Source organism: Canis lupus, chromosome 1 (genome assembly GCF_011100685.1).
Source record: "Canis lupus familiaris isolate Mischka breed German Shepherd chromosome 1, alternate assembly UU_Cfam_GSD_1.0, whole genome shotgun sequence".
NCBI classification, from domain to species: domain Eukaryota; kingdom Metazoa; phylum Chordata; class Mammalia; order Carnivora; family Canidae; genus Canis; species Canis lupus.
In genome coordinates this window covers 60,154,940-60,180,373 of record NC_049222.1, presented here as the reverse complement: position 1 = coordinate 60,180,373, position 25,434 = coordinate 60,154,940, and the positions used below count along the sequence as shown (strand labels likewise).

Below are 25,434 nucleotides of genomic sequence, written 5' to 3'. Positions count from 1 at the left end.
ACAATATTCCTACAATTTAGAGAGCATTAACGGTTCAGAGTAAAATATAGCAAAATATATAAATTGGGTGGAAAAAAATCGAAAGAAGAATTCTGGTGAATGTCAAATCTGCTAGAGTATTCCTAGACTGTAAAAAACAGAAAAATCATAAAAATTTGGGGATACTTACTGAGGTATTCTAAACTAAAGAGCCAGATCTCTGCTTGACAATGGCTAGAAATGAACTAAAATTTAAGAATTCTGAAATTTACTTTTCCAAACTTTTCTATGAAGCACATAGCATTACTCTATAGTCATTTGTATAGCAGTTCTAAATATTTCAAACACAAGAAATAATTTCTACCTATAAGAAATAATTTAAGGTACACACCTGGTGTCTGACAAACATGGTCCTTAACTTCTGGAAGTCATATAACACCTCTGCTGAAGACTGTGTGGGGAACAGCAAAGTAGGCCAGTTACACAGAGGGAGAATCTATTCCCTGCTCCAGGCAGACAACAAGGTGAGCCTCCACTGCATTCTGAAATGAGCACCATGATAAATCATTGACTAAAATTTCCTTGTTCTCTAGTAGGCTCCTAAGAACTAGTCACACTCCGTTTCATAAAGAGGAAAGACTGTGACAGAGAATCACTCTAAGCATACCTACTTAAACATCTTGATATTGAACATGTCACTTAGGTTACAGCTAAATGAAACCATCTGCCTGCCTTCTTATACCACATTACTTCTCAGCATACTCAGTTCATTTCTGTGCTTTGAAAATGGCATAAAACATGTAGGAAGCAACTTACCTGCTATATAGTATTTTGTTAGAGTGCATTGCCAGCTGCATGAGACAAATACAATTTTCAAGGTCATTCCCATGGTAGAGAGAGTTAACAACTACATCGAGACCCAAGAGGATGGTGCTAATTAAACTGGCATCTAACAAGACATATTCTGTGAAATCAAGACTTCCTGCTGCCACAGCAAAATGTTCCACACTGTGTATTTTCTTTGATAGCCCTCTTTCTGGAAGTCAGTCCTTCCTTTAAATTACCTCTTCGATGCTATTACTACATCACTGGAACATTAGATGGCAAGGCAGTATAATGGAGTGATTGCCTAAGAGAGTGAGCTCTAGGGTAGGAATGCCTTAGTTCAAACCAGGATTCCAGGATTCCACTTTAGAGCTGCAATCGTGCCCAATACCACTAACTCTCGGGTTCTTTTTTTGGGTTTTCCCCCCATTTTGTTTTGTTGTAATATCTGAAAGGATAATAATGTGTATCTTACAGGACTAGTCTAACATTGAACTTTTAAAAATCTATGTGGAATGCTTAGCATCTTGCCTGAAATAAGCACTTAATAAAACTCCAGTTCTCAAAATATATTTGGCCCCAAATCCATCGTTGTTACCACATATGAACTGAATGCTTACCCTATGGTATATATTCTATCAGACTCAGGGCCTTCTCAGAAATTTCTACGTAGAACAAATAAGACTGCCTTTGTAGATATTTAGAGTCTTAGTATATTACCTGTCCAGTGTCTGGTCAGTGACCTTAGGGAAAGAGCAAAACAAAGCAAAAAAGATTTTTTAAAATATCAGCTGACCCATTTTTGTGCATGAATATCAACATTAATATATTGACCTTGTTTTCTAAAGAAGAAAAACATTTGTGCTTAAAATATCAGTTGATTCACACATACCACAGATTTTCTTTTCTCTTCTTAACAGTCCACCAAGGATGTGCAATATGGCCTCAGCCATAGAATTTTCATGTTTGCTGCTTTTCCTGAGTTGATCATTGAGTTGTCTGAAAAAAAAATATTTGAGAATTGTTTAATATTTAATATGTCTTGATAAGTCTGCTAGCCTAAGGATTTCATGGGTTACTGAGCTATAAGACTTTCCTTATCTTTCTCCTTTTACCATACATATCAAGTGCATGTCAACATTTGACATCAAAAATTATAATCTCTAATCGGTCACTTCATACTCTATGCATTCAATCACCAATGTAGTATTTTACCGCGCAATTTTACCTTGGTGGAAATCAATTTAAATAATCTGATCTTTCTCAGACTTTACCCTATTTCCTGGGTGATTACATTTGTTTCTCTGACCAAAAAAAGTAGATTTAGCCATTCAACCCCCCACTTATCATCTAGTTTTTATGTCCAATAATTATGTGGAGAAAGAATACACATACACAAGAAAGATCATTAGATGAATGGAAGTATAATGAAAATTCCAAATGAGAAATAAAGTAATAATTCCTATAAAGATTTCAAGGATGGGAAGATTTCAGGTAATGCTTGAAATGGAAAAATAAAATGATATATTAGGAGGTAAACTCAAGCTCTTGTCTGGTCAGCAAGTTTATGAAGTATCACAGTCTCTGAACTAGTACGATTCAAAAAAACCCATAGAAATGTTTTCTGGCGTCTAAAACTGTAACAGATGGCACACCTAGGTATATGCCCATTAATGTGAGCTGATATATGCTTGCAGAAAATCAGTGTTATAAAGTGGTATACCCACAGGAGGCCTTTCAATATTGTAATACTCACTTAGACTCATTTCTTTTCCAAATAAAACATGGTTTTTCTATACTTTCTATGAAGTAGCAGCATCTTTTCCTTCAAAAGTTAAGATAAGGACCTACCAAGCTTTCAGGCTCAAAAATATATACATTAATTTATCAAAATTATAAATATTATATCTTGGATATTTACTTTTTGCTCTTCAAATATTCCCTTAAATCTAGTTTGTAGAGCTAGCTTCTGTCATTTCTCAATTGATTGTTCACAAAAGGAAAATCTTCTTTCATAAAAGAAAAATCTCCTTTCTCAAAAAACAATTTGAGATTTATGTTCATACCTTTTTATCACCCTTAAGGAGCCAGATCTGTTTACAGGCATCTCATTTAAGGAGAATTCTGATGTGGTGTGGAAGGAATTAAAAATAAAGGAAATTGATCTGATCTAATTTGATGTAACATAAGCCAAGTGGTTTATTATAGACAAACTCCCTCAACTGTGAGTTGTTGCCCACTAAAGGAAGTTTCATATAAATGATTACATGAATGGAGAGATGTAAAATCTGGTAGACACATCCACCACAATATTAATTTTCTTTTTCCATAAATGGTATCTCATACCCCATCCAACCAGATATAACCAGGAAAAGTCACTCAAATGAAAACAAAAATATTCTTATATGTACGTGATGAAGTTAATGATCCACATCTGGAGATTTGTGTGAGGATAAGAAGTCAAACTTTAAAACATAAATCACTGAAACCTATCAATCTCCAATCCTTTATAGATCTTAATCACCTCTATCACAAATATTAAACCAAAATCTTCAAAATGTCTCAATTACATGGTAAAGAGATTAAAAAGTATAGACAGTTCCATCCAAAGTCCATAGGTTCTCTAACTCTCACCTACCTGGATGTAGATTAATGAGTTGTCATGTTGAATTCTTTGCCAGGCGTATGTATACATTTATTTATTTCAATATCAAATTATAGAAACAAGACAATTAGGAATCCTAAGTGGATGGAAGAAATTCTTGACACTGGGTTAGACCAAGGCTAGTAAAGTGGGAGTGTAGACCAGTGTGGCTCAATAAAGAAACTGAAAGATAATATTTAAAACCTTTTATAGAAGTTTGATATTGCTGGGACATTTTTATTATATTTTATAAAGTTGTCCATCCTCAATATATCATAAATTTAAAATAATGGTGATGATGAAGAAGGAGGAGACAGAAGAAGAAGGAAGAAGAGGAGGAGGAAGAGGAGAAGAAAAAGAAGAAAAATGTGGTTAGACTATATAGGTCCTACTAATGTCCTGGCCAGGACAGAAGACAAAACAGAGGCAGAGTTGGGATGATTTTTGCTTTCTTGAAAGTTTAATCTAACACTGGCTTGTAAATGATGCTCTTCTGGGTAAAGACTTGGATTGTAATCCTTACTAGCTAAGTCATTTTGGGCAGTGCTGCTCAGCAAGCAGGACCCCTCCCCTGGGCCACACATAGGCAACCTTACTCTTCAGAGCACAACTGGCCCTGAACAGTGCAGAGGTTGGGGCACTGCCCACTGCCCCTTGCAGTCAAAAGTCCAATATAACTTTTGAATCCCCCAAAACTTACTTACTAATAGTCTACTGTTGACAGGAAGCCATACTAGTAACATAAGCAGTCAATTAATACACGTGTACTAAACTTGTATGCTATATGTACTAAACAGTGTGTTCTTACTATAAAGTAAGCTAGAGGAAAGAAAATATTAAGAAAATCATAAGGAAGAGAAAATAATTTACAGAACTGTAACCTATTTTATCGAAAAAAAAAAAATGCACATAGAGGGCCCGTGAAATTCAAACCTGTGTTTTGCAAGGATCAATTGTACTGTTCCTTAAAATATCTAATAGAGTGCCTGGAACTAGAGTCTTCCAGGAAGGGTGCCCTATACCCAAAGCAATCCACATGGATTCTATTCACCAGAAGCTCCTACCACCAGACCACCCACCTCCAGCCTGTTCCTCCCTTTCAGGGGCCTTCCAACCTTACACCTACAACTTCATCCCATCTCTTACATGTGGGGCTAACCAAATGCCACAAAGAGCCCCAGGACTCATGCCTATTATTTCTAAGGGGGAGCAGAATACATCACCCCAAAATGTGCCACTTTGGTAAATGGATTATTCTGGGCTGAGGACAATCACCGCCCAGCAGCCTCAGGAAGAGACATTAACTGCCCCTCCCCCACCCGACTTCACTGCCTAAAAGAATTTGGATAGAAGGCCTGTACCAGAAGAGACCTACTACCAGAAATAACTTTTTAATATCAGAAAAACTTATCTGCGTGGCATGGCAAACCTTGTTCACCAAACATTTGCTTTTCTCATCTTCCTGTGAATTGTCTTCCTCCCCTTTGAAGCCCCTGAACTATACCTCTTTCTCCTTAATTCTGGATGGTATATAAGCCTCAAGTACCTGACATCTGGGGAGTCTCATATTTTAATGGGGCTTCTATACATACATTTTTCTCCTGTAAATCTGTCTTATGTCAATTAAATCATTATACCCACTAAAGAACCTAGAAAAGTTTCCCACTCTTACATTTCCTTCAGGAGCCACATGAAAAGCCTGGTTTAGAGCAGCCTGGCTAGTGGATTGTTTCCAAGTTATTTAAGATGTCTCAAATTGTTTTAATAGACAGGGGCCCAGGAAAAAATGTTTGCCCCTATACACATTCTCTGTCTCTGTCTCTCTCTCTCTCTGTCTCTCTTTTTCTCTCAGGCAGCCCTGACTTCAAACAAATTGAAGCCTCCATTTCCTTGTTGGTTAAATGGGGGGAAAAAATAATACTTATCATGTTGTTCTGAGAATCAAACTGTGTAAAATACCCAATAAAGTGCTCGATCCAATGTAAGTTCCCAATAAACAACACTGTTACTTCTAATATTGTGTGTGCATTTCTTAATACACATAGATGTCTAATAAATATTCATTCCCTCACATCATCATCAAACACCTAACTGACTCCACAAGGACCTCAGCTCAGTCCTCATTTCCTCTTTGTTCTAACCCTGGTTCTAGCTCTCCCTGCTGATATCAGGGAGATTTTCCCATCTTCAAATGGAGTTCCCTTATGTGGCTCAGTGTAGTCGGCCACGCTAGGGTGATAGATTTGCAGCATGTGTGCAGAAATGTTGCAAGCTGATTGGTTAACAAAGCGTGTTTCATCCATTTGTGGGCATTTATATGCTTCCAGGTGAAGGATGTATTCTCAAGTTGGTAGCAGACCCTTAATCAGACTTTGTCTTACACTGGTCTCATTCCCTGAAGTCTGTTTCTTGTCACATCCCTGTAGGCATTTGAATTTGTGAGTTTCTACACACTTCAACTCCATTAGCTTCTATCCTTATTTAGTATTGAGGAACAGAAAGACAAATAGTTTACCCTCTTGGCTAGTGACACAAAGAGGTCCCCTTGCTTACACAGTTGCCCCGCCCATGACCTTTCTTGGTATGTGGTCCTCTGCTGCCCCCTAAGGGCCTCTGCTCACTTTACCCACTGGCCTTGGTTGAGGCCACTGAAACCATTAATAATCCTTGTTCTGGATTCAGTGTGTGGAATGCAGTGCATGGAGTGTGTCCTGGAGTAATTTACAAAGTTATATATCATAAAGGATGATTTTGAAGCATAAAATATACTCCCCACCTGAAAGTGTTCTTTTTGTCAGATCCTTTTCATAGACTAATCCCACTTTCTTGAAATATATCATCACTTCATTAGTTGTCTATCTATAGTCCCTGCTAAATGGAGAACACAGGCAGAGCCATATAATCCAGCCTGGCCATGAGGAAATGGCTCCAAAAAAGAAGAATTCCTACTTAGACTCACGTAAAGTGAGTAGAAAATAGATATGCGATGAAGAAAAAGCTTAGAGTTGTTAAGGAAATGATAATAGATCATTGTGGATAAAGAGCTGAACATTGTACATAAAGATGGGATAATGAAAGAAAGTGGGAAAAGAGGAAATTGGAAATGTAAGTAGATACAGAGCATTAGGAGCCATATTTAAAAGTTTATACTTTATTCTAAAAACACTAGGGATCCACTGGTGGGTTTTAAGCAACAAATATTGTGTTCAGGTTAATATTTCTGAAAGATCACCTAAGAACACTATTATAGCAATCCAGGCATGAGAGGATGATTGTCTGGACTAGATGAACAGAACTGAGGAAAGTAGATAAAGTCTGAAGATATTTAGAAAGTAAGATCAACAGATACTGTGAAAAAAGAGGTGAGTCAAGGATGATCAAGTTTCTGTTTTGGATCACTGAGTACATATGGTGGTAGAATTAATTAAGATCAGTATCTCAACACAAAAATATGAACCATATAAGAGAAAATATATAAACATTGTCAAAATTTAAAATTTCTGCTCTTTGGGCACCAGGGTGACTCAGTTGATTGTCTGCCTTCGGCTCAGGTCATGATCCCAGGGTCCTGGGATCAAATCCTGCATCAGGCTCCCTGCTGTGTGAGGAGTCTGCTTCTCCCTCTCTCTCTCCCCCCACCCTTCCCTGCTCATCTTCTCTCTCTCTCTCTCAAATAAATATATAAATCTTTAAGAAAATAAAATTCCGCTCTTCAAAAAACATTATTAAGAAATAAATCAAGTTAACTGGGAAAAAATATTCACATAATACATATATCTGAAAATGACTTGTTACCAATTCAATAAGACAAGCCAATAAGAAAATGGCAAAGATTTGAACTATATATGTTTTTGTGTACAATTACACAAACACTGCACACCCATTTCAATGGCAATTTAAAAAAAAAAACTGACAATGCCAAGTCTTGACAAGAATATAGAATAGCTGGAAATCACATATATTGCTGGAAAAAAATGTAAAATTATACAGTTTCTTGGGAAAACAATTTAGTAGTTTAGAATAAACCTAAGTATGCACTTGCCTTGCCATATAACCCAACAATTTACTTCTAGGGATTCACCCAAGAGAAATAAAAACATATGTCCTCCACAAAGACTACAAACAGACATTGAAACAGCTTTATTCAAATGGCTAAACCAACTCAAAATTTAAGGTAGGAAAATTGTGGCATATTTATACAATGAAATACTAGTCATCAAAAGGAAAGAAATAATCTATTGAAACACAAAACTTAAATGAATATACATAGCACTTCAAGTGAAAGGAGCTACAAACAAAAGTGTACATACTGTATGATTCCATTTAATATGAAACTCTAATATAGGAAGCGAATCAGTGGTTACCTAAACCAAGGTAGCATGGGTTGAGTGGGAAGGGACATAAGAGAACTTTTGAAGGTGATGGACGTGCTTTGTATCTTGATGATGATGGTGTTTCATGGGGCTTTAAATTTGTCAAAGTCCATTAATGTGCACTTACAAAGAGTGCATTTTGTTGTTTAAGTCAATAAAGCGGACTTAAACAATAAACAGATAAATACTTGGTAAATTAAAAGGTCATAATTGACAATTCATGAGCTCCACATGATGAAGTTTCTTTGGCTTCCTTATCTCTCTGGAGCCCCTTTTAATTGAATTCTAGTAGAAAAACACAATGACGTGTCTTCACAGTATTTTGAAGGATAAAAAAATCAATTTTCAAATGTTTTTTTAACTAATGTGTGATACAAAGCATTAGTTATCCCTCAATCAAAAAAAAAAAAAAACCTCTTTAATTTAGCCTATAACTTTCAGAATATTTTCACTCAATGAACCTTTATGCAGATATCATCCTTTCTAATAAATAGCCTTGTTGAATCATCACAAAAGTGAAAAAAATAACAAATGAAAGTGGCAGAATGAAAAAGAGACTGTACTAATGATCAGTGTTAATACAACCACCAAACAGCTGCTCAGCTCTTTCCAGAACTAGCCTTACCCTCTACTACATCTTCTTTAGCCTTTCTCTTCTGACTCTGGACCATCTGTCATTTGGCAGATAAGCCATATTCGGAGACATCTATATTCAACTACCATTCTCAAACCCTGTGAGTATGCACTAATTCTAAACAAGACTATGATGATCTATTTTAACATTTTGTTTGCCTTAGTTTCATTTAAAATTCTGTCACACATGGGAAAAACTTAGATTTCAGTAGCAAAATGCAGCATAATTGCCTCTGAGAAGGTTCCCTTACCTTCTGCAAGCTTTTAGTATCAATTCAATAAATTTTCAAGCCTTGCAAAGAAAGAGAATACCACATAATTTCCTCTAGTCAATAATGAAGATTCATTGGGGATTCAGCTAATTTAGAAGCCTCACAGATTCTAAGCATCTGTAGGATTTTTCTCCTTAGCTACATTTCAATCTCAGTCCTGAATATAATATTTTAATTAGTTATGTCCATATTCAATTATCATTTTCCTGCTTTCCAAATGTTATATATCACTCATGAGAAATGGAAACCAAATTCTCTTTCTTGATCTTTGAAATAGCCCAGAGTGCTCAGGTAATTTCCAAATCTATTTTCTCACTTGTGTAGGGTAAGAAAATGAAACGGACCCAGCTTGCTGAGCTAAATAGGAAAAGTTCAGAACTGAGATGAAGAGGTAAATTATCATTTCCAATACATCAAATCAACAAGTTTATAGACAACCTAGGAAATTCTACACCTTTCTACTGAACTCCCACTGAACATATCATCTAAGATGAGGGGGGAAACATGGAGGCAGTGTTATCTTCCTATATGACTGTTCCTAGGGGTCTATTTTGTTTAAACCAAGGATAGCAGGTCATTACTCTCTTGATAAACTCTCCAGTTTATGCTCAGAGCAGTCAAAATACTTGATTTAAAAAATAAAATGAAAAGAGCCCTTACATGCGATAAAAACCAATTTCGTTTTAATTCAGAAATAAAAATAGAGCCTAGTGCAACCAACTGTTTACTCTTCTACTTAACCATGTTTTTACATTCCGGTAGAGAAAGACCAGTTTACTCTCTGCACAAATGCAAACATTTGAAATGACCACAGGGCACTGTGTGAGAGGTTCCCAAAACAGGACAATTGCCTTCTTTCTACTACTGTTTCCATTCCCTCCCCTTTTTCAATTTAGAGTGTTTGGTAACTTGCCCATTCGCCTAAGAATCAGCGGGTATAACTATCTTTAAGGACAAGATTGTGCTGTAAAAATAACCAGGTAAGAGACAGGGTGCTAGTGCTCCCATCACTAGAGACCAGTGGCAGCTTCTGGCACACACAGCTGGTAAACAGAACAGCAAGCAAGCCAAAGACCAAGACAGTTCAGATGTTAGAATGCTTTGCTTACCAAGAAAGCACCTACTATATTTGAACAAACTTTTACACTTAAAACAAACATGGTGGAACTGAAGGCAACGCATATTTTAACTACACTTCCTCTGAAAAAAAACACTATTCCGACTAAACATCTAAATAGATTCATGACTGCAAACACTTGGGAGAACTGTAATGGTAGGCGCTGCAGCCTCGCCACTGGAAAAATATAAAGGCTAACAAAGCCTGACCCTGTCACCTCCTGCTACTCACTCTTAAGCCCTTTCCTTTCCAAAGACCAAGCAAGGAAAAGTGGAAATAAGGACAATCATTTTTCGTTACTGATGGAAATAGAGTTTTATGAATATGCAGTTTCACTCCAGTCCCCAAAATCTGTATTTAGGATCCTCTTATTAAATAAAATCAGGCTCCACTTCAGTTTTCAACAGTGACACAAATAAACACATTCATACTCACATGTATATAGAAAATGCACACATAATTTTTGGGGAAATTCAGAAATCCACAGCACGTGCTCCATTCAATTCAATTCAATGCACAAACATGCCTTTGGCCTGTCGAGGTGTGTTATGAAAAGCACAAGTTATATTTACTTTCCAGCTTTTAACCCTGCCTCGTCACCAATGTACAGAGTACTCCTACCTTTCTTACTGTCTATAATGTCATAAATATTTAGAATTAAGCAGAAAAACCTGGCCCTAATGTTAGCAAGTAAACAATCCAATTAAAGACAGAACAAAACAAAACAAAACAAAAAAACCTCAGCTGACTCTTATTCTACAATTCAGAGTTGGCTTCTGGTGCCATTTAAATACATAGGATCAATGCCCTTAAAGAAAAGTCAAAAAAAAAAAAAAAGTCAAAAAAAAAAATAGAAAAGTCACACTAAAATTGGTGCTTTTAATTCTCGTCAGTAAAGCTATCCCCTTACTTCCTGAAATAATGACTTTCACGGAACAAAATTTGATAAGGAGCCCCAAATTAGAATCAAAAGATAAGTTGCACAAAGCTACAGGATACATTTTTTCTGTAGTTGTGTGTGTGTGTGTGTGTGTGTGTGTGCGTGTGTGTGTGGTTTTAACCTCTGCTTTTCTAACCTCTGACTAAAGGAATAATAACCTAATATATTTTTTCAAGAAACAGTGACAACTGCTGTCACCCTTTCCTTCACTGTGTAGAAACGGGACAAATTCCAAAGCCATCTCTGGTACTATAATTATTGGATTTTGCTTTCTGCTTAAGGTTTTCATTATTGTATAATGTTGTTACAAATGAAGGGAAGAGATTAAGAAGTAAAAGAGGAAAATCTCAATCCAGAACACTGGTTTTTTTTTTTTTTTTTTTTTTAAGTAGCCTCCATGCCCAATGTGGAGCCCAACATGGGGCTCAAATTTACAACCGTGAGATCAAGACCTAAGCTGAGATCATGAATCAGAGATGCTCAACCAACCAAAAGCCACCCTGGTGCCCCGTAGGACATTTTTAAGAAACTTGTTCTAGGAGGTGGTTAGGGGCCCACCTTCAGCTCAGGTCATAATCCCAGAGTCCTGGGATCAAGCCCCAAATCCTGCTCCCTGCTCGGGAAAGAACCTGCTTCTCCCTCTCCCTCTGCCTTTCCTCTCAGCTCATGCTCTCTCTCTCTCTCTCTCTGTCTCTCTCTCTCTCAAATAAATAAAATTGAAAGAGGAAAGGAAAGGAAAAAGGAAAGGGAAGGGAAGGGAAGGAAAAGAAAATATTTTAGTGGAGGAAAAATAGAACTCTTCATTTTCCTGCTGCCACATGTGGCTTAATCCGCAAGTCCCCAGCCTGCTCCTCCCTGGGTTGAGAACCCCCCCCCCCCATCCCTGTTCCACCACTCTCAGCTTATTCCTTTAAAGTCTACTTCATTACTCTAACTTCTTGATTTTATCTACTCTAAATTTCCAGGTTCTCTACCTGCAAAGCTTTTCATCCACATTTAAGGAGTAAGCAGCCTCTTAGTGTCCCTTGGTATGCGGCCACAGCCTGCAACAGTGACATTCTGTGTGTTTAGATGCACCTGAGCTGACGTGGATTCAAAGTGCCCCAGCAGCAGCATCTTTGCACAGGCGGGACAATTATATATCTATGCCCTTTCAGGGAAGAGAAAGGAGACCACCCGCCCCAAGCCAGTGCCACCAGCTAGCTCTCCTCTGGTTCTTTACAGCCCCCACGCAGCTGTTCCAGCGCAGAGGGAAAGCACAGCTGCCTCAGTTTGACTCACACCTACAGGGCTTTTCTTCATTCCCTCTCTCATTTCCATGATCCCCAACTGCTTGCATCTCTCCTCCCCTTTTATCTGTATTAGAGGAAGTACGAGGCTGTGGGCAGAGCCCTTTTGTCTTCCTGTTTAGATCAGACATGTAAATAAACACATCTGTTTGGCTAGGGCACAAGCAAAGCCTTAAATAGTAGCATTGCCGAAAAGACATCGCTAAGTTCTGCTCAAGAATTATTACAATTAAGATTTCTCATGACAAGGCAGCTTTCATACAGCTAATCAAACAAGACATCATCTCACAAACCCACTTGCCTCCTTTTTGCATATATGAAAAATGCTGTTACTTAGAGAGCCCTAGAAGGCAAGCAATTGCATAGAACAGCCAAGTAAATCCATGTTCTCAAAACAGGGCACCACGGAGAAAATCACAGCCCTTTAAAATAACAACTCTCTCTAAAGCAGATAAAATCCTTGAAGAAAAAACCAAAAAACTGCTTTAGAGAATTGAAGTTGTTTTCATGAATTTCTCTCCTTCAATCTATTCGGTATTTTTTCACAAAAATGGATGTCAATACTAGATATGTATTTTGTTATTTGTGAAAAAATACATCTCTCTCTCTTTTTTTTTTTAAAGATTTTATTCATTCGTTCATGAGACACAGAGAGAGGCAGAGACACACGCAGAGGGAGAAGTAGGCTCCCTGCCAGGAGCCCAATGCGGGACTCGATCCCAGGACCCCGGAATCACAACCTGAGCCAAAGGCAGATGCTCAATCACTGAGCATCCAGGTGCCCCCCCAAAAATATATCTCTTGAGGATTGTCTACTTTATTAGTACTGAACAGATTATTAACCAATTTTTTAAGCTATCTTTCTTGAAGGGAAATTTAATGGTTCATGTTTATTTCTTATGTTTAAAAAAAACCTAATCCTCACTTACATAACACCAACATCATCCACATTTATACAATACAATTTGTTCATTTAGGTACTTCCCAAACATTTTGAAAAGCTTTTAGCTCAGTTTCTGTTTTCTTGTCCAGGGCCAGGTACAGTGCTATCTAGAAGAAAAGACCATCCTCTGTTATGTAATTGTACCCATTATTTAGCCAGCATGGCCACCAGGTCAATGGCTGGTCTGCAGTGACCATGGCACTTTGTCATACCACAAATTAGCTGCAGGCAACTCTCAAGCCAGATCAGCCCAGAACATTGCCCTGCACTCTTCCCAAGTGTTAATCGCCTTTCTGAATGTCAGAGTGCCAAGCATGTGGACAAAAAGAATTCCAGCCAGCCTCCCTAGGCCAATTCACTCCACCGGTTCACTTTTCATGAGGCTGGGTCATGTCACCTGTTTACTTTCTCCTACTGTGCTACAACCTTCAGATGGTGCACATGCTGAATCCTACCCCCTTATCCATCTGGCAAATCCATACTCCTGAGGCCCAGGCATCTCCTCTAGTGCAAGGCTGTGATGATGCCAAACAACACTGTTTATCTTTCTTTTTTCAATGCAACCAGCAGAACCTGTACTCACTTTCTTTCTTTTACCAAACCTCTGATTACACTGTACTATGGTGATTTGTTTGCATGTCCATCCTTCTCCCCTGCTCTCACTTTTGCTCTAAAGTTTCTTCCGGGGCCTAATCTCGATACCATTCCTCAGCCTTCCCTGAAGGCTCAAGTTGGTTTCCTCATTATATGCTCCCATTCTGTGCTGTTCTCTTCCTTTATATAAAATCACATCTGTCAGCATCTATACAATTTCTATTTCCCAGAACCTTAAGTTCTCTAACTAGAGGGACCTTGACAGCCTTGTTCACAGCTGCATACCCAAGGCCTGGGACAGTGCTTGGAATCCAACAGTTCTCAACTGTTTGAAAACATGAAGTTAACAAATGACAGCATGGTAGCTTCTTGAGTGTTGGAACTTTATTCAAGTTTTTACGCCCAAGTCAGTGAGCAACAATTTTCTGAATCAATGATCAATTTAGCAAATTATGTGTTCTTCACTTACACTCTACAAATATAGTCAAGTTACAACAAACTTGATTCTCCAGGAAAGTGTATAACTTAATTTCCCAAAATTTGTAAGTATCACAGATACAGCAAAGTAGAGTAAAGCACTGGGAATTGAGTTTTTTTTTTTAAGTAAAAATTTTTAAACTCGTAGTATCTTGAAAATATTATACCACGCCATAAAAATTTGTTCTGATATATATCCAGCAGCTAAACAAAAGCCAATACATATTCATGCATGTTTGTCATCAAGCATGGAAAAATAAAATCACAGGTAATTCAGAGTAATTCAAGCCTTGACTTTAGTTTTACTTTCAATATTACTTTCTACTCATACTTGCATATTTTTAAAAATAATCAATTAGTCATAGTCAACATTTATGTTCAGAGACCATATGAGGCAGTATGGAGAAATGCAAAAGAAACAGGAGGGAGACAGATGGCTCCATGTAATATACATAATAAACAGTCCTGCTTTGCTCTGCCTTACTTGAATATTATGCATTCAATCCGTAATGCTTTATATTCTTTTGCATAGGTGTGGGTTTTCTCCTCTGATTAGACCTGAAATTTCCTGGCAACAAGTACCTTGACTTTTAGTTAACTCCTTTCCATCACCATTTATCCTTCCTTTTTACTGTACCAATTCATACCTTCACTCACCCGATGTTTTGAGTGTCTGCTGTGTCAATTGCCCTGCGAGACACAGGATATACAGTAGAGAACAAGATAAAGTCTCTGCTCCCATGGGGCTATACTGAATGTGCATGTGGGAGGTGGGGCAAAGCAAAGATTAAACAAGCAAACAAACACATATGAAAACTTTAGCTGGAAAAGTGCTATAAAAACACATGTATAAGGGATTAGATTAAGGGATTAAAACTAATAAAGATTAGGGTTATTTAAGATGAAATGGCCAAGGAACATTTAAGCAAACACCTGAATATATTAAGGAAACCTTGAAAAATCTGGGTAGAAGAATGTTGTAGGCAGAGAGAACAAAAATGCAAAGGCCCTGAGGTGGTAATGAGCCCTGTGAGCTCCAAGAACATCAGAAGGATGGTGTGGCTGAACCTGAGTGCATAAGGGGCAAAGGAAGATGAGGTTAGAAAGAGAAGATCATGGAAGTCCAATCTGGGCTGTGATAAGCAGTTTAGATTTTATATTCATGTGACAAGAAGCTTATGGAAGGTTTTGAGCAAGGGAGTAACATAATCTGATTTGTCTTTTAAGAAGATTACTGTGGCTGCCATGTAGCGAATATACCAGCAATGTTGCAAAAAAATGGGAGCTGGGTGACCAATCAGGAGATATTACAATGGACCAGGCAAGAGGTGGGAGTGCTTTGGGTTGAGGTAGAGAGAAGTGGTTGGATTTTTAATGTACTTTCAAAGTAGAGCCAGAAGATAGGACTCGCTAATGGTTTGCATCTGAGTTGTGAGAAAATGAGAAGAATCAAGGAGGACTTCTAGGTGACTGATCTGAGGAGTAAGAGTTCTGATATGTGGAAGACTAGGGGAGAAGCCTAAAATAGGGTTTCAAGAGCAGATGCTCCATAAATGCTAATTTGGTAATTGAAAAACAGAAAAGTACAAATTAATAGCATTACAAGCTGTTTATATAAGTGATAATAAGTACATAGCCTCAAATTCCAAATCTGCAGCACTTTAGAAAGTAGCAATAGTAATCAGAGCAAAAACTGGAATAAAATAACATCCTGAGATATATCATCTTTAGAGAGTACAATTGAAAATCACTGCAGACAATGGTAGGACCTTAGCTTCAAATTTCACAAATTCTAAGAGCTCTTACATTAATTAAAATTAGTTTGAAATTATTTGTTGAATCATTAGCAATACTTTAATTCATTTATCTCTCATGTATTTAGCAGAAAACATCACTGTTTAGCATTGGAATCTCCTACCTCTAGATACTGATGCTCTCAGAGGAGTTCGAACAGACAAGCTAAATCATCTTTATTAATTGTCATGATAGTAATCAGCTGAGAACTTTCAACTTGACCTCTATGTAGCATTCAGAACAAATAAAGATTCGTTGCTACGATATCTTAATAACGTAAATATCCATTCCATCAAGCCATGCTTTTGAAATTCATCTCAGAGTTTAATAGGGAAGTACCAGCTCCTTAATTGGTAAGGTTTGATTAATATGTCCTTTCTTACATCCACATGGCCCATTTGCAGTAGGTTAAATTTGTTTCATTTTTCAAGTTACAACAGTTTAGGGATTTCTGCCTCCCTTTCATCTCTGATATAAAGTTTTGCACCTAGGCAACATATACTAATCTATTTTTAGTGATATTCTAGCCACTTAAATTCAAGACTCTAGACATTTAATAAAACATTTATTTCTTGGTGGTTATATAAAGATCCAAAGACTAGACACTGAGGTAAAAAGCATCATTTCATTTGTATAGAATTTTTCAGGAAGGGAAATAGGGGGAGTTTTCTTTTACTATTTATCACCTAAGATTTGAAATTTTTGCCACTACACTGCTCAGGAAACCCTAAGGATAGTTTCCAATTGGTCCAAGTTACAATAATCTTGTGAAGATTTACTGCTGAGTTTCATGTTATTGGAAATGAAGGAAATTCTACTCACAGTCCAAATACCAAATGCAGCTTCACATGGGGTCATGCAGCATCAATGTGCCACAGGCTTTATCATAAATCAGATACTCTGGAACAAATTTGGAGTGTTGACTTCCAGAGTGTCCACGTAATATACTGTGCCTTTTTTTTTTTTCTTTGAACACACAGAGGGCAGTTGTAAATCACATACTAACTTAAAAACCAAGAGACCTTTTTTTTTTTTTTTCTCCCTGGAACAAAACTAAGTTAATGGCTATTCAAGAAAATACTACCATCGGAAGGGAGTGGGGAGTCCTTAGAACATAGGAAGAGACATATTCACTCCTTGGGCATTTCTTTCTTCCTTCCTCCTTTTATCTTTCTTTCTTCCTTCCTTCTTTCTTTCTTTCTTTCTTTCTTTCTTTCTTTCTTTCTTTCTTTCTTTCCTTCCTTCCTTCCTTCCTTCCTTCCTTCCTTCCTTCCTTCCTTCCTTCCTCTCCTATGCCATATCCTGTCCCACACTGTGGCATACATTTGTCTTCATTTTATTTCGAGAATTAGTTTCCTTTTCTATAACTATTGGCTGGTAATTTCATATGTAACTTGCATAATCATATCCATAGGCTATGGACAAACTTTGTATCACTAAGTATAATGATTTTTTTTCATTCTTTTTTTCTATCAAACCAGCATTCCTCTTCTGTGGTGATTATCTTACCCTTTGCAGACAGTTGCAGAGGTCTTTACAAAATATCTTTCGTGGGGCTTTCTTCTGAAATGTCTCCTTAGCCCTGATAAAAACCTGGCATGTTTGCCCAAAGCTGCCACAAAACTTTGTGTACTATTCACTCTCTACAATTGAGAAGTCCTCATCCTTGACATCAAACTGTACACCCCAGAATGGGACTATATGTGCCTGGAGCATGAGATATTTTTTCCTAATTCACACAATGGGCCAGCAACAGCTCTATTTTAGCCTCACAATCTCTAGAAGTATAGATTTCCTTCACTTTGACACACTGGCAATTCTACTAGTCTATTTTCCACAGTAAAGTCTGGCACCTGCTTCTGTGCCTTCAAAAACACCAAAGTACACAATGAAATTCTCCCAATATCTTCCTTACCGTACCCAACTCTGATCCCATGGTAGAACTAGGGCCTACTTTAATGTGAATAATGAATATAATCAGTCAAAATTCTAAATAAGAATTAACTAATCAAATCCAGCTATATATTCGAAGTTAATATCCTTTGTATTTATTTCAGGAATATTTAGGTTCCATATACAAATTTATTGATAAAGTATTTTTAGCAACTTAAATAAGAAAAAACTCAAATGATTTTCAATACATTAAAAAAGAGTATTTGATTAAATTTAACATCTACTCCTAAAAGAAAATTTCTTAAAAACATGAATAGGAAGATGTAGTATGTTAAAAATCAATCATAATTCTTCCAGCCATCTTCACACTTAAACATTAACTATTTGCACCTCCATTAATGCCAGTATTAGTTTGCCAAAGATAATAATTTTCTCCACAAATAATGTGCACATGATTATTCTGAATCAGACAGCTAATGCAATTAAATACGAAAATGAAATTCAAGTGAAAAGTACTAAAGTATAGGAAAACATTTAAGAATTTATCCACCTAACTTCATATGAAATTAGACCTCTTACTTGAAGAAAATTATAAAATTTTACTCAGATGCATATAAGCAAAATAAATATGTGGAAAACATGCAGATTATGGATTAAAAAGGAATATCTTTATAAAGATACAAATTCTCCCCCAAATTAAGCTATAGATTTATTTCAGTTTTAGTCAGAATATTAATATTTTTTCATTGAATTGACAAAAATTTTCCTAAAGATCACTAGATATCCAGGAAAATTATGAGAAAGAATAATGAAGGATGACTTTCCTTCCAGATTCTAAAATGTAGTCTAAATTTATCATAATTTTAAAAGTATAGTACTTTTGAAATAAAGAAGAATAACATAGGGGCATCTGGCTGGCTCAGTCAGTCAAGTGTATGCCTTTGGCTCGGGTCATGATTCCAGGGTCCTGGAATCAAGCCCCATGTCAAGCTCCCTGCTTAGTGGGGAGCCTGCTTCTCTCTCTCCCTCTGCTGCCCCCAACCTGTGCTCTCTGGCTCTCTCTCTCTCTCTCTCTCTCTCTGTCAAATAAATAAAATCTTTAAAAAACAAGAATAACACAAATATATAAAAATGGCAGATAAAGATTGATTTTCAAGCTGATATAGAAAAGATGAATAATTTAATAAATGGAGTTGGCACAATGAGTGAGAAATGTGGAAAGAAACCAGGTAGATTTCTCTCCATCCTTACTCTAAACTAAGTTGGAAATAAATTAAAGATTAAATTTAAAAGTAAAACCATAGAAATACCATAGGATCCAGTAATTCTACTATTGGATATTTACCCAAAGAAAATGAAAACACTAATTTATAAAGGTATACATACCTCTATGCTTACTCCAGCATTTACAATAGACAAGATATAGAAGCAACTGAAATGTCCATCAATAGATACACGGATAAAGAAGATATAATAGGTATATATCATACATGCACACGATGGAATATTACTCAGCCATAAAAAAGAATGAGGTCATGACAACACAGATGGACCTAGAAAGTATTATGCTAAGTGACATAAGTCAGAGAAAGACAAATACTGTATGATTTCCCTTACCTCTGAAATCTAAAAAACAAAACAAAAATCAAAGGAACAAAAGGCAGAAACACACCCATAAATATATACATACATAAATACAGGGAACAAACTAATGGTTGCCAGAGAGGGGGAGGTGGGAGAAATGGATGAAGTGAGTGAAGGAGAGTGGAAGATACAGGCTTCTCATTATGGAATGAATAAGTCATAGGTGCAGCATAGAGAATACAGTCAATGGTACTGTAATACCATTGTACGGTGACAGAGGGTAGGTACACTTGTGAATATAGCATCAAATATAGACTTATCGAATCACTATGTTGTACACCTAGAACTAATGTAATATTGTGTGTCAACTATACTTTGATAAATAATAAAAAATGTCCAATATAAGAGTGCTAATCTTATAGTTAAGATTAATCAACTCTAAGCATATAGAAATGATATTTACATACTTAGTATATTATATAATATATTATATAATGTTATATTATATATAAGTATATTATATAATTATATTAGTATAATATAAGTATATTATATAATTTTATATTATATATGCAAAATATAAAGATGATATAAAATGCAATAATCATTAAAGAAAAATAGCTTTGACCTCACATGAATGTAAACGTGTGAATTAGACACCTATTAAAAATGACAGTATTGACACATATACAAACAAAGATTGTGTGCATTTATAGCATGAGCTCATTTTCAGAAAAAATCAATTAGTTTATGTTATTCAAATAACATGACTGTATTATACAATTATAAAGTTGGGTGTTTAAAAACATAATTCTTTTTCCTTGAACTGATTTTATTTCCTAATTCTAGATCTCCAAACAGTCAGACTCATATCAGGCAATTTAATTTAGCTCCTACATTACAGTTCTACCCCATTCAGTGATCTAATAGACAACTTAGATTGTATACATCAGTTAGTTTGGTTCAGCAGTGCATCCGAGACACTTTTTCCCACCTCATCTTCTGGCTTTCACCATCCCAAATACCAAGCACCTGATTTCCACTGCCAGCAAATGGCTGCCTCTCCCTACTGTAGAGACCATATCTCATGACCGTGTCATTGTAGTCTGTGACCTCTTGGCCACATCAGGAGGGGCTCTGGCGGGGGCCACATTTGGCTGCAGGCAGTGACTGGAAGGATGACATCTCAGAGATGCAGCTGCTCTGCTATTCTCTCCTCCTTTGCCCTGCCAGCTCACACATTCACTGGCTCCCCCAGGTAGGTCATGAAGTCCACGTTTTAGTCCATTGTCATGAGCAACTCCCTGACATGTCACTCTTGAACCAGGCGACACTTTGGAGACTGGGACGGTTGGAGGAGGCCCCTCTGACATCTAAATGAACCAGGTGGCTATCTTCCTTGAATTCCCGATGCAGGATGGTGTGGGGCACATCTGCCCAGCCACCACTTTTAAAATGCAGCCGGAAGACAGAACATCCATCTCCTTTCCTCGGGTACCTGCGCACTCCCTTGGGGATTCTTATATTTCCATCTTTCTTTTCCATTTAGCATTCAGCACAAAGGATCAGGGGAGCAAAACAATAGCAGGCTGGTTTTCCCTTTCTTTCTCATCTAAAAGTCGATTCTTCTCTCTCTACACTCAACATGGTTCAAAGCCCTCTATGCATGAGGAAGGGAAGATAAAGGAGCTCCTCAGTTCTTCATCCTGACAGATGCACTTTGTCCCAGTAGCCCCTCCCTGCTCCATAAAAACTCATCATCTAAATTGGCAATGGCCTTGAGAAACAGAAAGAGAAGGAAATGTTTGACATTGCAAGTTATTATGGACCATCATTATTTCAAATCTCATCTTTCTACATATATATCTGTGTATATACACATTATTTATAAATATTATTGTATAAACATAGATGCAATTGTAGAGACACAGATACACAGAAATTAGCCTGAAGATGATATATATCTCAATATTAATAGAGGTTGAGAAGTGTTTTACCCTTGTCCAGCATTTATTACATTCATAGGTAAATACTGAAGCCCTTTTTAAAATGTGATCTAAATCACATTTAACTGTCCAAGCAATCTTTTAATTTACCCGGATAACAATTTATATTTCAAAAGTGTTGAGAAAACCACTGAATCATGTAAGTCCACCTCATCCATAGACATGGTTTCAGCTTAGATTTGAAAAACTCTCACTAGGAGAAACAGAGACTACATCAAAATTTGTACAATTATGTGTTTCATTAGGCAAAGTAGAAAGAAACCATAAAGTAAAATCCTGCTTTATGCCACCAGATATTAAAGCCACTGGACAGTTAAATAGAGTCACCAGGTGTTATCTTTCTAATTCCCACCATGTGCTGCAATCAAAAACCTCTTCAACATCATTTTGATATGTGGCAGCAGAAAATGTGCATACTTGTTCAATGTAAAACTGACATTTGTTTTTTAGTAAATGTTTATCAATTCAGAATAGTACCAAGAACATCTTTTCTTCAAAATTGATTGTGTTTGATCAGAGCAGTCCACTGTTTATAAATCTCATTTTCCCCAAGGATAAGGAAAAAAATTATAATTGACTCACGATACTAACCACAAATCCAAAGCCACGAATATTAAAGGCAGCTATACGAAGTGAATGGTAACAGTGAGACAAGCTAATCATAACTCAGAAATATTGAGACCCAGAGTGCTGATTTAGCACGTATAACTTTCCTGTTATGGTTCAAGAATCATCATATTTTCTGAGTAATTTGATTTCTTGTAGGAAATATACCAGGATTGCATCTTGGAATAACTAACGATGTTAGGGATTGGCTGGATCCTTTACAATTGCAAAATCTCTAACCTTAAGTTTCCTGAGGGACATCACTTATAAGAAACAGGGGAAAACAAGAAATAGTCCAGTACTCTGACTTTTAGAAACTTCTAATTCACAAGTGCTGCAAAAAATTCTAAATAAAATAGAGCTGAGATCAGGAATAGAGTGTGGGAGGAAGAAATCACTCAGGACCAAATGCTCCTGCGTAAGCAGACCCCAATTCACTCAAAAAGCATAAGGCCACCTTCCTGCACCCCCAGGCCACTCTATCCTGACCCCACAGCCCCAACATAAGCAGAAAGCTTAATGTGACTTAGTTATACAGTAATTCATTTCCCTCTGTGAAGAGTTACCCACTTCAATCTAATTTCTTACGGCCTCAGGGGGTATATTATAGAGTGTGTTTTGGTTAAATTGCACTAGACAAATAACATGGAAAATCTTGTATGTGTTAACCACAATAATTCTTATACTCCTATAACATTTTAACAATGAGCCTTAAAATATGTGATAAATTCTATATGATCCTCACAAGACTTTAGGGTTCAATACAAAAAAATAGAACCACTTTAGGTGTATTAAGAGATATGAGTTTAATACAAGAAATTTTATTTACAAAATATCTAGAAATTTAGAAGAACAGTCTCTAGGCTAGACTTCCAGGAATGACCCTGAACACTACATAACTGAAATACCAGCAGGGCTGCTGATTCTGCCAAAATATAAAGGTAAAAGTTAACAGGCGACCACTGGAACTAAGTAAGAACATTCAGCTACGACTGTGTTCTGATAATGAGATCTGTTTTCTGAAAGAAAAAGCCAAAGCTCCAGGAAAATGGCTTTCATATCACTCCTACATTTTTTAAAGAGATTTAATTTAATTAATTTAATTTGAGAGAGAGAGAGGGAGCCGGGGTAGGGGCAAAGGGAGAAGGAGAGAAAGAATTTCAAGCAAACTCCCTGCTAAGCATAGAGCCCAACGTGGGGCTGATCTCCTGACCCTGAGGTCATGACCTGAGCTGAAGCCAAGAGTTGGACAGTCAACCAATTAAGCCACCTGGGCACCTCCTATCATTCTCATCGTATAAATCATGAATACATACTTCTAAATGATAGGATCTAACTTGTTTTCAAGTCTTAACAGCAAGGAGCCTGGGAAATATGGATTTTCAGCTTTCTAGCTTCTGCTGGACAAGAAGGCTACACAGAAGCAGTTAGAAATGGATGCTCAGGACAGAGCAATCATAGCTACCATGGGCAAGAGTTGGTACTTCCATTTCACAGATGAAGAAACTAGATTCAGAAAATTTGACTTGTTCAAGGGCCTCAATGTTAAATAATGAATCACCAAGAGTAGAACCCAGGAGTTTCTATGCCACATCTGGTATACTTTCCAATTTGCCATTTTGTGTTAAGGGATTATTAAACTAGAAAAGAAACAATTGATCACACCCCATAAAGGGAACTATCATTTCCTGACATTTATTTGCTCATTTATCAGGTTATTATTATGTTTCAAAGAGGTCAACTTGGGAAGAATCTCTAGATAGATTGATTAACATTCCTTCTCAATGAATGTTAAGCTGTTAATAGAGTTTAGGGTATAGGTGAAGCTGGTAAAGTGCTTTTGTCTTCCTTTGAAAATTCAAAAATCGCTCAAAACCTTGAGATAGAAAGAGGCATCTGAAAAAAAATTCGTGTTTTTATTTTATCCTCCCCTAAATTAAAAGAATATTTGAAAAGATTTATAAAATCAGAATAAAACAAAAGCACAGTTATGTTATCTTAATTAAATTCAGAATGCTATTTGAATCAAATGTAATATAAAAGTAAGTTAACTAAATATTGGTGAAATAATCTCTTAAAGAGACACTGGCCTTAAAGATATCACTATAAAGCCGCCTACTATAATCTGGCTTCCTTACCAACTTATCGTATCTCTTTTTTAGTAATTGGTGCCTTTCTAAAAAAAAAATGAATTATTATCTATATCTTTACATGTGCATATTAATTTAATCTAATGTGAAATTTGAAGTTAATTTTTTTAGCCTCAAACTCACTCAAATTCACTAATAAACATGTGGAAAGTGGTTTTGCTGTCACTTTACAAATCTCCAAGGCAGCATCCAGTGCTCATTTTTGTGACTACCTCTTTAAGGGGAAGCATTTTGGAAGAGGTCTCCTGAGAGCATTTATAATAAATCTTTCCTGACTTCCTTTTAAGCAGGAAAGAAAAATCTATTTAAGACAATGCTTTAAGGCAAAATGTTACCTGACTTCAGATTCAAACTTTTCATTTATTAGGGAAGAAGTTAAGGTCTCCAGGGGGTGCTGAATCAGTCTATTCTGAGAAGTAGAAATGGAGAAACTACTTTAGTTAAATGGTGTCTAACTCTGGCAATAGAGACAAGTCCCTGCCCTGCCAACATTCTCTCTCCTGGAAGTACCACCATTCAGCTCTCAAGAAAGGCATATTGATTCCTGAATTGAGAAATAAGAAAATGATGAAGAATAATTGCAGCAGCTTTCATGTATTATATCCCCACTACATGCCAGTCATGTTTGATGCTTTATATATATAATATCTCCCCTAATCTTCAGAACAGTACTATAAACATTAATAATCCCATATTACAGAAAAGAAAACTAAGGCTCATAGGAGCTAAAATTGTGGCCCAGGTCACACAGCTAGTATGTAGAAGAATCAGGTCTCAACCCCTGGTCAACTGCCTTCAAAGTTTGCATGCCCTACCCTAGAGTTGGGCAATGAAATACCAAGTAACTCAAGTAAAGGCCACTATCGTATTTAAAAGGAGCAACTCAAATAGAGATAGTCTGAGGCAAGCAATGCAGATTGACACAATGACCAAAAACCTACACCTTGTAAAACTGCAAGACCACAGTAAAAGCTCTGCAATCTTACCTGAATGTCTATAGCAATCAATGTAAAGGTTATTCAAGTTCAGCAAACTTGCCTGTAGCAAAATACAGCTAAATTTGTTCTACTTATGGGAATGGAAGGAGACTAAAGATTTCTGTTTCCTCATTTTCAGATCTATCCCCAGTTTGAATTTTCACCTTCAGAGTTAAGGGATGCATCATTGAAAGGGATGCACAGCTAAGAATAAATAAGTTATTCTTGAAAAGACAATCAACATCCCTTCTACTCGTCTATGTATTACTGATTTTCTTTCTCAAAAAAAGATTGTTATTGATATAGGAGTGTTCATTTTGTTCAGACCCAAGGTATAT

At 36.7% G+C, this 25,434-nt stretch overlaps 1 long non-coding RNA gene across 1 annotated transcript in view; it reads right to left on the bottom strand.

Moving 5' to 3' along the window:
* Positions 1 to 376: 376 nt before the first annotated feature.
* LOC119870672 overlaps positions 377 to 25,434 on the bottom strand; it is a 37,967-nt gene continuing 12,909 nt past the window's right edge. Inside the window, exons 2-3 of the long non-coding RNA XR_005353111.1 lie at positions 1,697 to 1,803; positions 377 to 521 (exon numbers count right to left, since the gene is read on the bottom strand). This is a non-coding gene — a long non-coding RNA (uncharacterized LOC119870672). The remainder of the gene's footprint in view (positions 522 to 1,696; positions 1,804 to 25,434) is intronic.